Genomic DNA, 12,188 nt, shown 5'->3' with positions numbered 1-12,188 from the left:
TAATCAATAATCATTTGACAGGAAATTATAAATTTATTTAATCGAAAATGGTATAAATATTCATATTCACTTTATAGGAAGTAAAAACAATCATTAAATTATAGATACGGATTTAAAGATTACATTACAAAACTTATAGATAAGGTACCTAGTTACTACTGTTTAAATTATTAATGTAATAAATCAATGTATATTTTGTTATAGTGTACCTAGTATTTTTTGTTTTTGGTAAAAAAAATATATTTTGTCTAATCAATTATAATATTTTTACAGCTCTATTTACATACAACAAATAGATGGCTGCTAGGCACTCGCATATTACGTCGCTCAGCTCTTTCACATATTGATTCATATTATTATCTGGAAGGGATGATCGATTGGATATTCTTGTTGCCATTACAACGAGGACTACAATAGAAAATTTTGAAGAAGTCATTATTACAATATAAATTATAATATATTCAAAGAATTGCTTTCCATACAATAATTTCAGGATAACTCAATAGTTATATCTGTTTAAATTTAAATGATCTTCGAAATTGCCACAGATTTTGGCAAAGGAAGTTATTACATTGAAAGTTCTTCTAGGTATATTGTATTTTTTCTTGGAATTATTTATGTAGGTAAATGGTTTTTATGCTCTTATTTATTCAGGCGTTTGTCTCCTTTGGATAGCAATAACTAGATGAGGCGATCGGTTGGCTTTTTAAGCAGAAAATTACGACGGTTGAAGAATAAATGATAAAATACTATTAAAAAATTAACCTGTTATTTATTGATAGAAGTAAAATACCTAATAATCATTTTTTGCAAACAGTTTTGTCCGATTTTGTTTGCTTGCGATCTATATTTTAATTTTTTTGCGAAGATGAGTAAATATGTCCGAATTACAGTAAGAAACACTTGTTAAGTACCTATATGGTATTAAGTTATTTGGAAGTATTTATAAGTAAAGGTAAATTTTTTATTGTAACTACTGTGGTTTTAACCAACCTTTGAAAAATCGGCCCTTCGGTTGATCAATTCGTCTACTTATTATGGTCCAGTCTATCTGGATGAGTATTTGACTTGAAGTCGAGATCGAAAGGAAAAAGAAATAAAACCATGATTTTATTACGTTTCGTCTAAAATAAAATAGAGGATATTGAAGAAGATAAATAAAAGTTTCCATTAACTGCGAGAAGTAGAATAGCGTTATATTTTTCCGATTTTAAAGGCATAGTTCTTCAGATTAAATCTGTAGCACTGTGCCTTCAGATTGGTTTAATTTATTACGTTTTCCATCATGAGAAAATGTAAAACATTCAAGGCAGAAAAATAAATAACTACTTTTAAAGAATAAGAAAATAATGAAAATTGGCTTGTGCGCTTAAATTTTCATTCGATCTTCTCTTCTAAATATTTATCTACTTATCTGGAAGAGAACGATCGATAAAATATTTGAGCAGCACTATCAAAATATTACAATAAGAAGATTTGTTATGTTAATTGAATTCACATAGAGAATTGTGTAAGATTTACTCGTTAAATAATTCTTTTTAATTCATAATCAACTCATTTCAATTTCCAATACATGGACAGAGCCCCAAAAAGGGTTAAAACCATAGAAATCTAAATAATAAGACACTAGAAGTCGTAAGCGTGCGTGACCTTGTCGCCACTCAGGTGATTTTCACATCACCAGTGCATTCGTCACTGTTCAGTTGCTCTGGAGACGTATGACGGTATGAGTGTATACATGGTGTGTTTCAGCAATTCCCATTGCGGAAATTCTTCCACAAGTTGTAATTATACTTATAAAGGAATAATATTTCATCGGAAAATATTTTTTTTTAGAAATAATGCCGTTTTTCCTTAAAATTATAGAATATTTACAAGTATTACGAGTGTCACCATAGTAATCGAAATAACAATGAATGACACAGTCGACCATTCTTATTATCACGTTTGTTCGTATTGGAGCAAAAAGTCTCATATACTTAGGGATGTTATTCTAAAATGAACCGTAAATTCGTGCGTTAGGATACATATTCAAAAGCTTAATTTAATAGTTAAGTTAGTTTTCACTAAAATCAAGCTGTCCAATAAAAGGCATAGTTTACTTGTGTGTACTGTTTAGCTTTCGGTTTGAATGTGTTGATTTTGGCGACAGCGGTTTTCATACGAATTATGACATTATAGCACTTCTATGTGTCTTGTTATTTAGATTTCTATGGTTAAGTTAAAACATTTATTGTTATAATTTAATATAAAGCTATGTTATGAAGGAAGCCACAGGTTCCCGATACACGTGTACTAATTTCCCAAGTCGATGAAAATAATATTTCTTTATTATAAAAATATATTAAAACTAGCTTTCCGCCCACGGCTTCGCCCGCGTTTTCAAAGAAAAACCTGCGTATCTCCCGCTCCCGTGGGATTTCCGGGTCAAAACCTAGCCTATGTGTTAATTCAAGTTACCCTCTATATGTGTGCTAAATTTCATTGAAATCGGTCCAGTAGTTTATGCGTGAAAACCATACATACATACATAATTACAAACCTTTCCTCTTTATAATATTAGTATAGATAAAGACTATTACAGATAAATAAAACACTTTTAGTCTAATGTAACTTTTAATTGTTTCACTTTGTATCCATGTAATTATGTACTAAGGACCTAAGGTCTTATGTTTTAGATGCGCTTGCATGTTCAGTCGCTCATCTCTTCATTATGTGGTTCAGTATTATGAGGAAGAGATGATCGATTGGATATTTGAGTGCAATAACGACGATTTCAAGAACAAGAAGATTTGAAGAGAAATTTATCGAAAATATTACGTTTTTTTTACATAAAGAAGAATAGGAGAAGAGTAGGAGTAGCATCTATTCTTCTTTTTAAATTCATTATTGCAAGAAATATCCGACAGGCTGTCCGACAGCAGCTTGCAAGTTTAAACCAGCACTTGCTACATGTTTTAGACTTGCAAGCTGCTGTCGGACAGACTGTCAGATATTTCTTGCGGAAGTTTTCTTGCAGATGGAATCGCGGCCTTCGACCTACTATGATATGATGTAATTTTTAATTGTATGATATGATGTAATTTTTAATTTTTAATTTCTTTTTTGGGTGCATTGTATAGTATAGTCTGTTCAGGTTAGCGTCTACTACTGCTGCTGCTGCTATATGAGACACTCAAATTTTCAGTCGCTCATCTCTTCTTCATATGGATAACACTATCAGGAAGAGATGATCGGTTGGAAATTTGGGGGAATTACTACGCTTAGAGTACGAAGAGGTTAATCGAAGAAAGTTGGTTAGAATTTTTCACTCTTTTAAAAATTATGGAGCGCGCATCCCTAGAAGGTACTTCACTTTTTTCTTGAAGATATATACCTAGTACTCGTCGGGGAACACAGACGGAGCATGTTCCCATGTCCAGTCCCTTGCGTTTCGAATGAAAAATGTCGATCCGAACCGCTTTGTCCTGGTACAAGGAACGTCCACCATATGGCGATGCCTAGAATCTGTGCGTCTCGACGATCGGTGTACCTACTTACTGTTCAATTACAGGGATTTGAAGTTTTCCTAGAAGATATCCTATGTAAGCTCTGTATATGCTTATGTTTTCAGTGGCTCATCTCTTTTGTTATGTATAACAGTATCAAGAAGAGGTGATCTATTGGGAATGTAAGCATAATCACATGAAAACGTCGAAGGCATCTGAATAGTGAAGACTCAAGCCAAGATAAGTGAAATAAAGAAGAATGAAGTTTTATTACTTCTTCAAAACTTTTTTTAACTAAATCAATTCCTTACAAAGGACTACTTGACGATGATAGTGGTACTTATAAAGAATTGCTTTTGTTAAAATAGCAATTGCATCAGTTACCTAATACATATTTGACTTTAAATTAAGTTTTGTGTTCTATATTTTCTGTGTCTTTTATATGTATATAACTTGTTGAGATATAAGTCATAGATACTACATCCAATATATATTTGAAAAAAATATGAATGTTAATTTAGTCTAAGATAAAATAGTAATAATATTAAAATGCTTTGATTTTTTTTTTCAGTTCATAAATGACATCCTTTCGCAAGTAATGAAGTTATGAGCAAGAGTTAGAGAGATAGAGATAGTAAGAAATAAAGAGCGACAAAAAGCTAATAAGAAATGATATTTAGAAGATCAATAAATGAAAATACTTAGAAATGAAAGAGCTCAGAAAAGGAATTAATAATAATATTGAATTTATAGTTCCTATATTTTGATTTTTGATTGCAAATAAATGTGGGAGTGTTAAAATTTCAATTAAATTTAATTCATTCAACTCTCTCAGGCGTTCACGATTTCGTTCCATTAGATCAGTATTAAAATCAAACAGAAAATATTTAAATTGTATTACAAGAAAAAAGGTTCAATTCCTAACTAACGAAACTAAAAAGTCGATGATGATAATTTGCAGTGCAGTGATAAATAAAGTGAAACATGAATTTATTACAATTTAATGATGTAGCAATTAAAACTGTAATAAGAAAGTGTATTTTATTGTTTGCCTTAAAGTAACCCAAGTGCAAACGTTTCAATTGTTCACAGAAATTGGCGCGAATCAACGGAGTGCCAAATCAACAGAGTTCCTATCGTTCCTATTGATCCAACCTTCCTTTATGAGATATTCGCACTCGTGTTTAACTGTTTAGTTTTCTCGTTTTGTGATGCAAGTCGTCAACTTGTAGCCCGGAATAAAATTTTAAATCTTGATCAACATTGAGTTGAGTGATTGATTGAGTCGATCGAGTTATGATATTACGTGCAATAGTTAAAGAAAATATTGTTAAGTTTTGTTTTTTAAGTGAAACTTCTGGCGCCTTTACAGTAAAATTTTAAGGTCGCGTTATTGCAATACCCTCGTGTCATGGAGTACGGCAACGATTTTGGTATCTTTGAATCTTACCAAAGAAGTTTCACTTCTGACACATGTGCTCGGTACGCACGCTGATTTTATTGTTTTTTTTTTACATTAATGCTCCATATACAACTACCTATATATATATATACATATACATATATATTATATATACGTTTCATACAGGTGCATGCAGGCAGCATGAAGAAACCAGCAGGGGCTAGCCGAGATTTCTGATGCGATCGGGTCAGGATTTTCCATTATTCTTTTTATTCCTATTTATATTTTTGAAGTGAAACTTCTTTAGGCACGTTGAGAGTATCAACGTCGCGTTATGGCAATACCTTATACCGTCACGTCTTGGAATAAGGTGACAATTTTGGTATCTTTTAATGTTGCCAAAGAAGTTTCACTTCTGATACATGCTGATGTTGTTGATTTTTCCACAATACATCTATATTTTATACAGGTGCATGCAGGCAGTATGAAGAAACCAGCAGAGCTGAGATTTCTGATGCGGTCGGGTCAAGATTTTCCATTATTGTTTTTATTCATGTTTTTGAAGTGAAACTTCTTTAAGCGCGTTGAAAGTATAATTTCAGAGTCACGTCATGGAGTAAGGTGACAATCACAGGTGACAATTTTGGTATCTTTGAATCTTACCAAAGAAGTTTCACTTCTGACACGTGTGCTCGGCACACACGCCTTTTTTTATTTAAAATCCACCATATATACATATTATATATTTTATATATACCTACATATAATAATTATATACTTACTATATCTATATATTATATAAATCATCCATCATCATCCATCAATTTCTCATTGTTGTTCTGTTTAGTTTATGAGAGACGAATGGGATTTGTTATAAATTTTTAATTCCGCGTAACTAACTAATAATTATATTTTATTGTAATTTTTATGCGTTGAAGATTGTCGCAATATACCTACGCGCAATATTGAAACTTGTAGTTTATATGTTTCCGAACGTGGTTTTTACCGTCTACCGATTTTATCGAGTTCAAACTCTCTAAAATATACAAAATTCCTTTTTTTAACCGTGAACGTCGTGCAACTTGAATAATTATTATGTCTCTCTCCATAATACACGGGTACCACCAAAAGGAAGATACCCGGTCCTTTGGAAGGCTTACGTGGGGACACAGGTCCAACACGCAGAGGCCCTTTAGAGAATTTAATGTGTTGTGGGACACCAGCCGCAGCCTGCCCTTGACTGCACTATAGAGATACAGCCCTGGGCAGTCCGCGGCCAATGTAGGACTATTGCAGAAAAAATGGAAATGAATAAATCTGGGTTATGGAGTGGATGGGTTAAGGGGTGAAAGGCAGAGGTCTATAGTCCCCATAGACCCAATATACCAGTCCATCTGACTGGTATATTGGGTCTATGGGGACTATAGACGTCTGCCTTTTCAATATTAAAAATTGAAAATTATGGCAGACGGTGACTCGCCAGTTCGGTCGATGGGCTCCCAAAAAGGTTACCGAGAATGGCAACAAGGGGGCAACATCAGCTGAACGACTAGGGGTGTAGAGAGGTGCGGCACCGGTTTCACCATCGCGGGCCCGCGGGCCCGGAGCGGGTTTCCCCGCTATTACGCCATTAGACACTTCCACCCCCGAGCATATAGCTCTGGCTGCTCCACTCTGGACGGCCAACAAAGGCAAGCCAGAGGTGGGGGATCCTGAACCTCGTCATTGTTCACTCCGAACTGCCACCGGGACAGCCCAGAGGTGAGGACAGGGACCTCCCCCGGGAGCGCTCGGTTCCCGCGGGGTCGCTACTCCCCGACACCTCGCCACAAGGTGCCCTGCGGGGTGACTGACTGCACGGCTGGGATATCTATTGTAGATATGCCAACCGGGGGCGATGGGGTCGTCACATCCCTACGCCTAATTATTATTAATTATTAAAACTTAAAGTTTCCGATAAGCTCTTTCACGTTTTCGATCGACGATTTTTAATGGGGGGTGTTCAATTCAATATTTAAATTCATGGCAGTATACGGGGAATTTTCATGTGGGGAGTGTTTACCGTACAATATTATGTTAGGCCCAAAGACCAAAATCGCTTATGGAGTGAGGAAAAGTACCGTTTTGCCTGAAAAAAGTATTTTAAAACTTTGGGGTGGATGGGGTTTTCGGATTAAGCGCACCTACTCCGTTCTATGAATTCATTAAATTACACTGTGAATATGAAATAAAGAATTTTACATAGGAATTAACGGTTTTCATAGAAATAGCAAGCTTTCTCGGTTTGAATGACGAAGTTGTTGTGATCACACAGCGATCCCCCTATTTACTTAAATGAGCCAACTTTGTTACAGCCTACAATTTTCTGCATCGACTGATTTTAAACTAACTTGATTTTTTTCTGGTTCGATTCCAGAGAATGATTATGACGTTCTTGTTCGTTTTTTTTCTCCGGTAAAAAGTAGATTACCTATATATATTATTCACTCGTATTTATAATATCTTTACACTAGGATATACGCATATCGCAACGCGTATTTATAATAAAACTAGATTTCCGCCCGCGGCTTCGCCCGCGTTTTCAAAGGAAAACCCGCATAGTTCCCGTTCCCGTGGGATTTCCGGGATAAAACCTATCCTATGTGTTAATCCAAGTTACCCTCTATATGTGTGCTAAATTTCATTGTAATCGGTTCACTAGTTTTTACGTGAAAGAGTAACAAACATCCATACATCTATACATCCTTACAAACTTTCGCCTTTATAATATACTAGCTTTCCGCCCGCGGCTTCGCCGGCGCAGTCAAAGAAAAACCCGCATAGTTCCCTTTCCCGTGGGATTTCCGGGATAAAACCTATCCTATGTCCCGGAGTAAAAAGTAGCCTATGTCATTTCTCGGGTATCAAAATATCTCTATACCAAATTTCATGCAAATTGGTTCAGTGGTTAAGGCGTGATTGAGTAACAGACAGACAGACAGACAGAGTTACTTTCGCATTTATAATATTAGTATGGACTAGACTAGACTAGACTAGACTAGACTAGACTAGATAGACTAGACTAGATTAGTAAGTACTATTAAGGAACTAATAGTAAGGAATAGTAGGAAATATTCTATAGTAACGATACCTCTATAGTATAAAAATACTGCACTGACTATTTTCTGTTGTTTATGATTCCGAACCTCCAAAGGAAAAATCGGAACCCTTATAGGATCACTTTGTTGTCTGTCTGTCTAGTATTGTCAACACCCTTTTTCTCAGGAACGTGGTGAATTCGGTCTAGGGTCCCTTGAAGCTGAACAAAATCAAAAGATACAGCCGTTTATGCTGCAAATTTTCGCAAATTTTCACATTCGCAAAATCTACGGGGTACTTCCCGTGAACACAGGGTCTTTAATTTTGGTTAAAAGCTAGGTATATCACAGATAAAGGAAAAAGTCTCAACATAAATAGGTTTTTTTCGGAGCCCTAATCAATTATCAATAATGAGCGAATTTGGTCTTTTAGCCTAACATTTTTAACAATAAGTAGGTACTATGTACTATAACAATCATAAACAAACAAACACCCCCATATATATTACATGTAATTATAATATTTAACATTCGTAGGATCTCCACCAGAATAGAGGATATACCTACCTATAGGTAGGGTTACCAGATGAAAAAATCAAAAGTCCGGAGAAAAGGCCTGATTTCCATGGAAAAGTCCTGAGATTTTCTACAGCTCAATTACTTCGAAGACCTTTTTTAAAAATGAACTCAGCGAAGTTAATTTATTTATTGCTACTTTTATTTCAATATAACTTGAAAAGTTTAACTTGTGAGGCATTTTATAAATCAATAATCAAAGAAAATAACTTACTTAAAAAAGTTTCTTCAAATATTAAATACGACAAAACTAATTAAGTACCTATTTGGATAATTAAGTATTGATTTTACCTGCAATTGTTACCAAAAGAAGATTATTTTTAGTTTGTTTCATTTTGATAAATAAGTATTGATTTTAACTGCAATTGTTACTAAAAGAAAATTATTTTTAGTAGTTTAATAAGAGAGATCTTTAAAATGTAACCTGTGTTTTATTGAAAATCCTGAGCTATCACTAGATTTGTTAAATCCGGCCGGAATCCTGAGAAGAGTCGAAAAATCCTGAAATCTCAGGACAAATCCTGAGATATGGTAACCCTACCTATAGGAGGACATAATGAGCTTCTATAAATGGTTTATATGGCAATGGTTTATAGAACGTCCTAGAATGAGATTTTTACCAACTAATTCTGATTTGTTAACAGTCCACACGTAACTGCCCAATTAGTTATTTTACTCCTCAATATTTGTTCCATGTTCATCATCTCTTTCATTATTTTTTTTATAATTAATTTTTGTTCCTTTTACTACTAAATTCTAACTACCAAACTTGTTGCCAATAATGTACTTACAACTTGTAATTTTTAATTATTTTCACAGACTAATAATAATATACTACGTATACAAGTACTATTAAACTAACGGGTTCGGGAATTTAATCAATAGAACTAATTTTTTGGGCTCTTATTTAAAGAATTGAGAGGTAATAACCTGATTGATCTATTGATCCGTTTGAAAAAATAATGTGTATTTATTATATTTATCGGCCGTTGGTAATCGATAAACATGGACAACTCCAAAAAGAAAAAAAAATGCCAGCTAACTATTTCCTCCTGCTCAAGCTAACCATAATATGAAAATGTGCCCGTGGTAAAAAGTAACCTATATCCCTCTTTAGCCTCGTAACTATCACCATTCACCAGATACAAAATCATGTCAAGGAGCCGCTTCGTTGTGACGTGGCAGCAAACAAACAAACACCCCCATATATATTACATGTAATTATAATATTTATTTATTTATTTATTTTATTTAATTAGGATTACCTGGTTAGGATTGTATAGTGCCTATATTGATGGCTTCTTTCATAATGGAGTATTGGGTATTTTAAAATTATCATTTGTTTTATAGAAAACATTCGTAGGATCTCTACCAGAATAGAGTATATACCTACCTATAGGAGGACATAATGAAGTTCTATAAATGGTTTATATGGCAATGGTTTATAGAACGTCCTAGAATGAGATTTTTACCAACTAATTCTGATTTGTTAACTGTCCACACGTAACTGCCCAATTAGTTATTTTACTCCTCAATATTTGTTCCATGATCATCATCTCTTTCATTATTTTTTTTATAATTAATTTTTGTTCCTTTTACTACTAAATTCTAACTACCAAACTTGTTGCCAATAATGTACTTACAACTTGTAATTTTTAACATATAAAAGGTACTTCATATTTTAACTGCTATTTAATTTTAGCCCATAATAAATACATATTACAAACCGCGATAATGAACTGCATTCATTCTCCAGCCATTCCCTCGGTTCGAAGCCTGACATCGATCATACGTCTCAATAATTCGTTCAATTGCGCGAAGAAATGAAGAATGAAGTGGGGTTTTATACAATAATAATTGTGGATTTTCAAAGAAGTATTCGCTATATTTTCATTAAAATAACCACACCACTGTCTATGTTCAGAGTTATTACATAATTCTGAATTTAGTTTTTTATCCTAACATTTTTAACAACGACGGCTGTAAACTAACAATAGTTATTTAGTAAATTTTAGTCAACGCAGTAGGTACGCAGTAGTAAATATTTCTATAGTAAAAGGAGCCGCAGTCATGACTTTGTAACTGAATTTTGGATCGAATCCAGAGAGTAATAATTATTGTATTGTATTCATTCCGTAATAGGCTGACAGCATTAAGAGCAAACAAAAGAGCCGTTTTTCCATACAAACGTAGTCCCCTGTTTCCTCCCTGGATTGTGCCACTAGAGCATTATATTTTTTACTATTAATCTATGGTAACTTTAGCCATGTTCCTACGTTTTCCTTTTTGTCATATCTTAATTATTAAAAAAGATATGAATCTTTCAAAACGTAAGAAATAGGACAGATTTTCCGTTATGTTCCGTCTTCCATAAAACTATTTTTTGAACATTATATAAAAAAAAGCAAACGTAGGAACATAGCCTATACTTTTCTCTACTAATTTATGAAAATAGTAATTAAATCGGTCCAGTATTGGACGGAACGGACGGACTACGGAACGTCGAATTTGCGTAATTTTCCTAGGTATTTTCGGCCCGATCAGCAGATGTCCCTGTCGCGCTCTACGGGGGAGGCTTGAGGCATAGCGCGACAGCAATAGATAATAGGAAAACCTAATTTTAAAATTCTCACACTCGTTTTGTTGGCTCTTAATGTGAAAACATTTACCATTAATAATTAAAAGTCGTGATAATTAGGTATACCTATCATTTTAAAAGAGCAAATTCGTTGCATGCGTTCATGGTTTAAAATGGGAAAGCAATAAGCCGGTTTAAAAATTCAAAATTTCAAGTGCATAGGTCTATAGACCTAATAGGAAAACAAGAAAAAGAAGATTCATTCGGATGGTAAGTATCCCATTTATTATCAAGGTAAGTCCAGTGAAATACTTTTGACTCGAATAATTGTTTTCACTTAGAAATTATTTGTTTTTAGATCCGATGAAGAGATCCGAGGAAGTAGCATTCGGTACAAGAAATAACGTAATTGCTTACAATGCCTAGAAATTTTGAAGAAAACTGAAAATTAAGAAATATTTTAGAGGTTTGTAACATAGTACATTCAATAAATTTTAATTTGGATGTAGTATCTAAAACTTATAAGTACCTGTCTCATTTATTCTATGTGAATATTTACAAGATATTTTTTTATTCAAAGAAACAACACCCTCGATAGCCGTGTTACTGGTTACCTTACAAGTTATAGTAACATTACAACACATAAGTACTTATGTTCTCGAATATTAAGTCATTTCTCTCTAAACATGTTAAATTATTAATGTTTCCAGGAGATAATGATTTTGATATTTGTGCAATAATAATAGCGCTTCTGAAAATGTGTATACCTATTGTATTAAAATGGTACTACGATAAATGGTCAATAATGGCATGGACCAAAAAACTATTTTGGTCCATGATAATGTTTATACAGGTGTACTTTGTTTAACTAAAATGTTTTGATTATATTGCAATTGTTATTATTTTATTTTCTTTTATCTAGGTAGTTCCTGTGCACTTAGATGTTCAGTCGATCCTCTCTTTTATATAATGATGCATTTTATTAATATGAGATGATCGGTTGGATATTTGAGCAGCAATATCTGCACTTCGAAGAAGAATCATTTGTATTTCATCGTTTCATTTTA

The 12,188-nt window shown here is 33.6% G+C and overlaps 1 long non-coding RNA gene across 1 annotated transcript in view; it reads right to left on the bottom strand.

Moving 5' to 3' along the window:
• Window positions 1–12,188, bottom strand: part of LOC149478710 (uncharacterized) — a 124,260-nt gene that overhangs the window by 39,709 nt on the left and 72,363 nt on the right. The gene's annotated exons all lie outside the window — the stretch shown is intronic.

This window comes from Colias philodice, chromosome 21, assembly GCF_061535455.1.
Source record: "Colias philodice isolate Cphi_HAF_F1 chromosome 21, ilColPhil1 Martin Lab GWU primary, whole genome shotgun sequence".
NCBI classification, from domain to species: Eukaryota; Metazoa; Arthropoda; class Insecta; order Lepidoptera; family Pieridae; genus Colias; species Colias philodice.
This window is presented reverse-complemented; position numbering and strand designations above follow the sequence as displayed.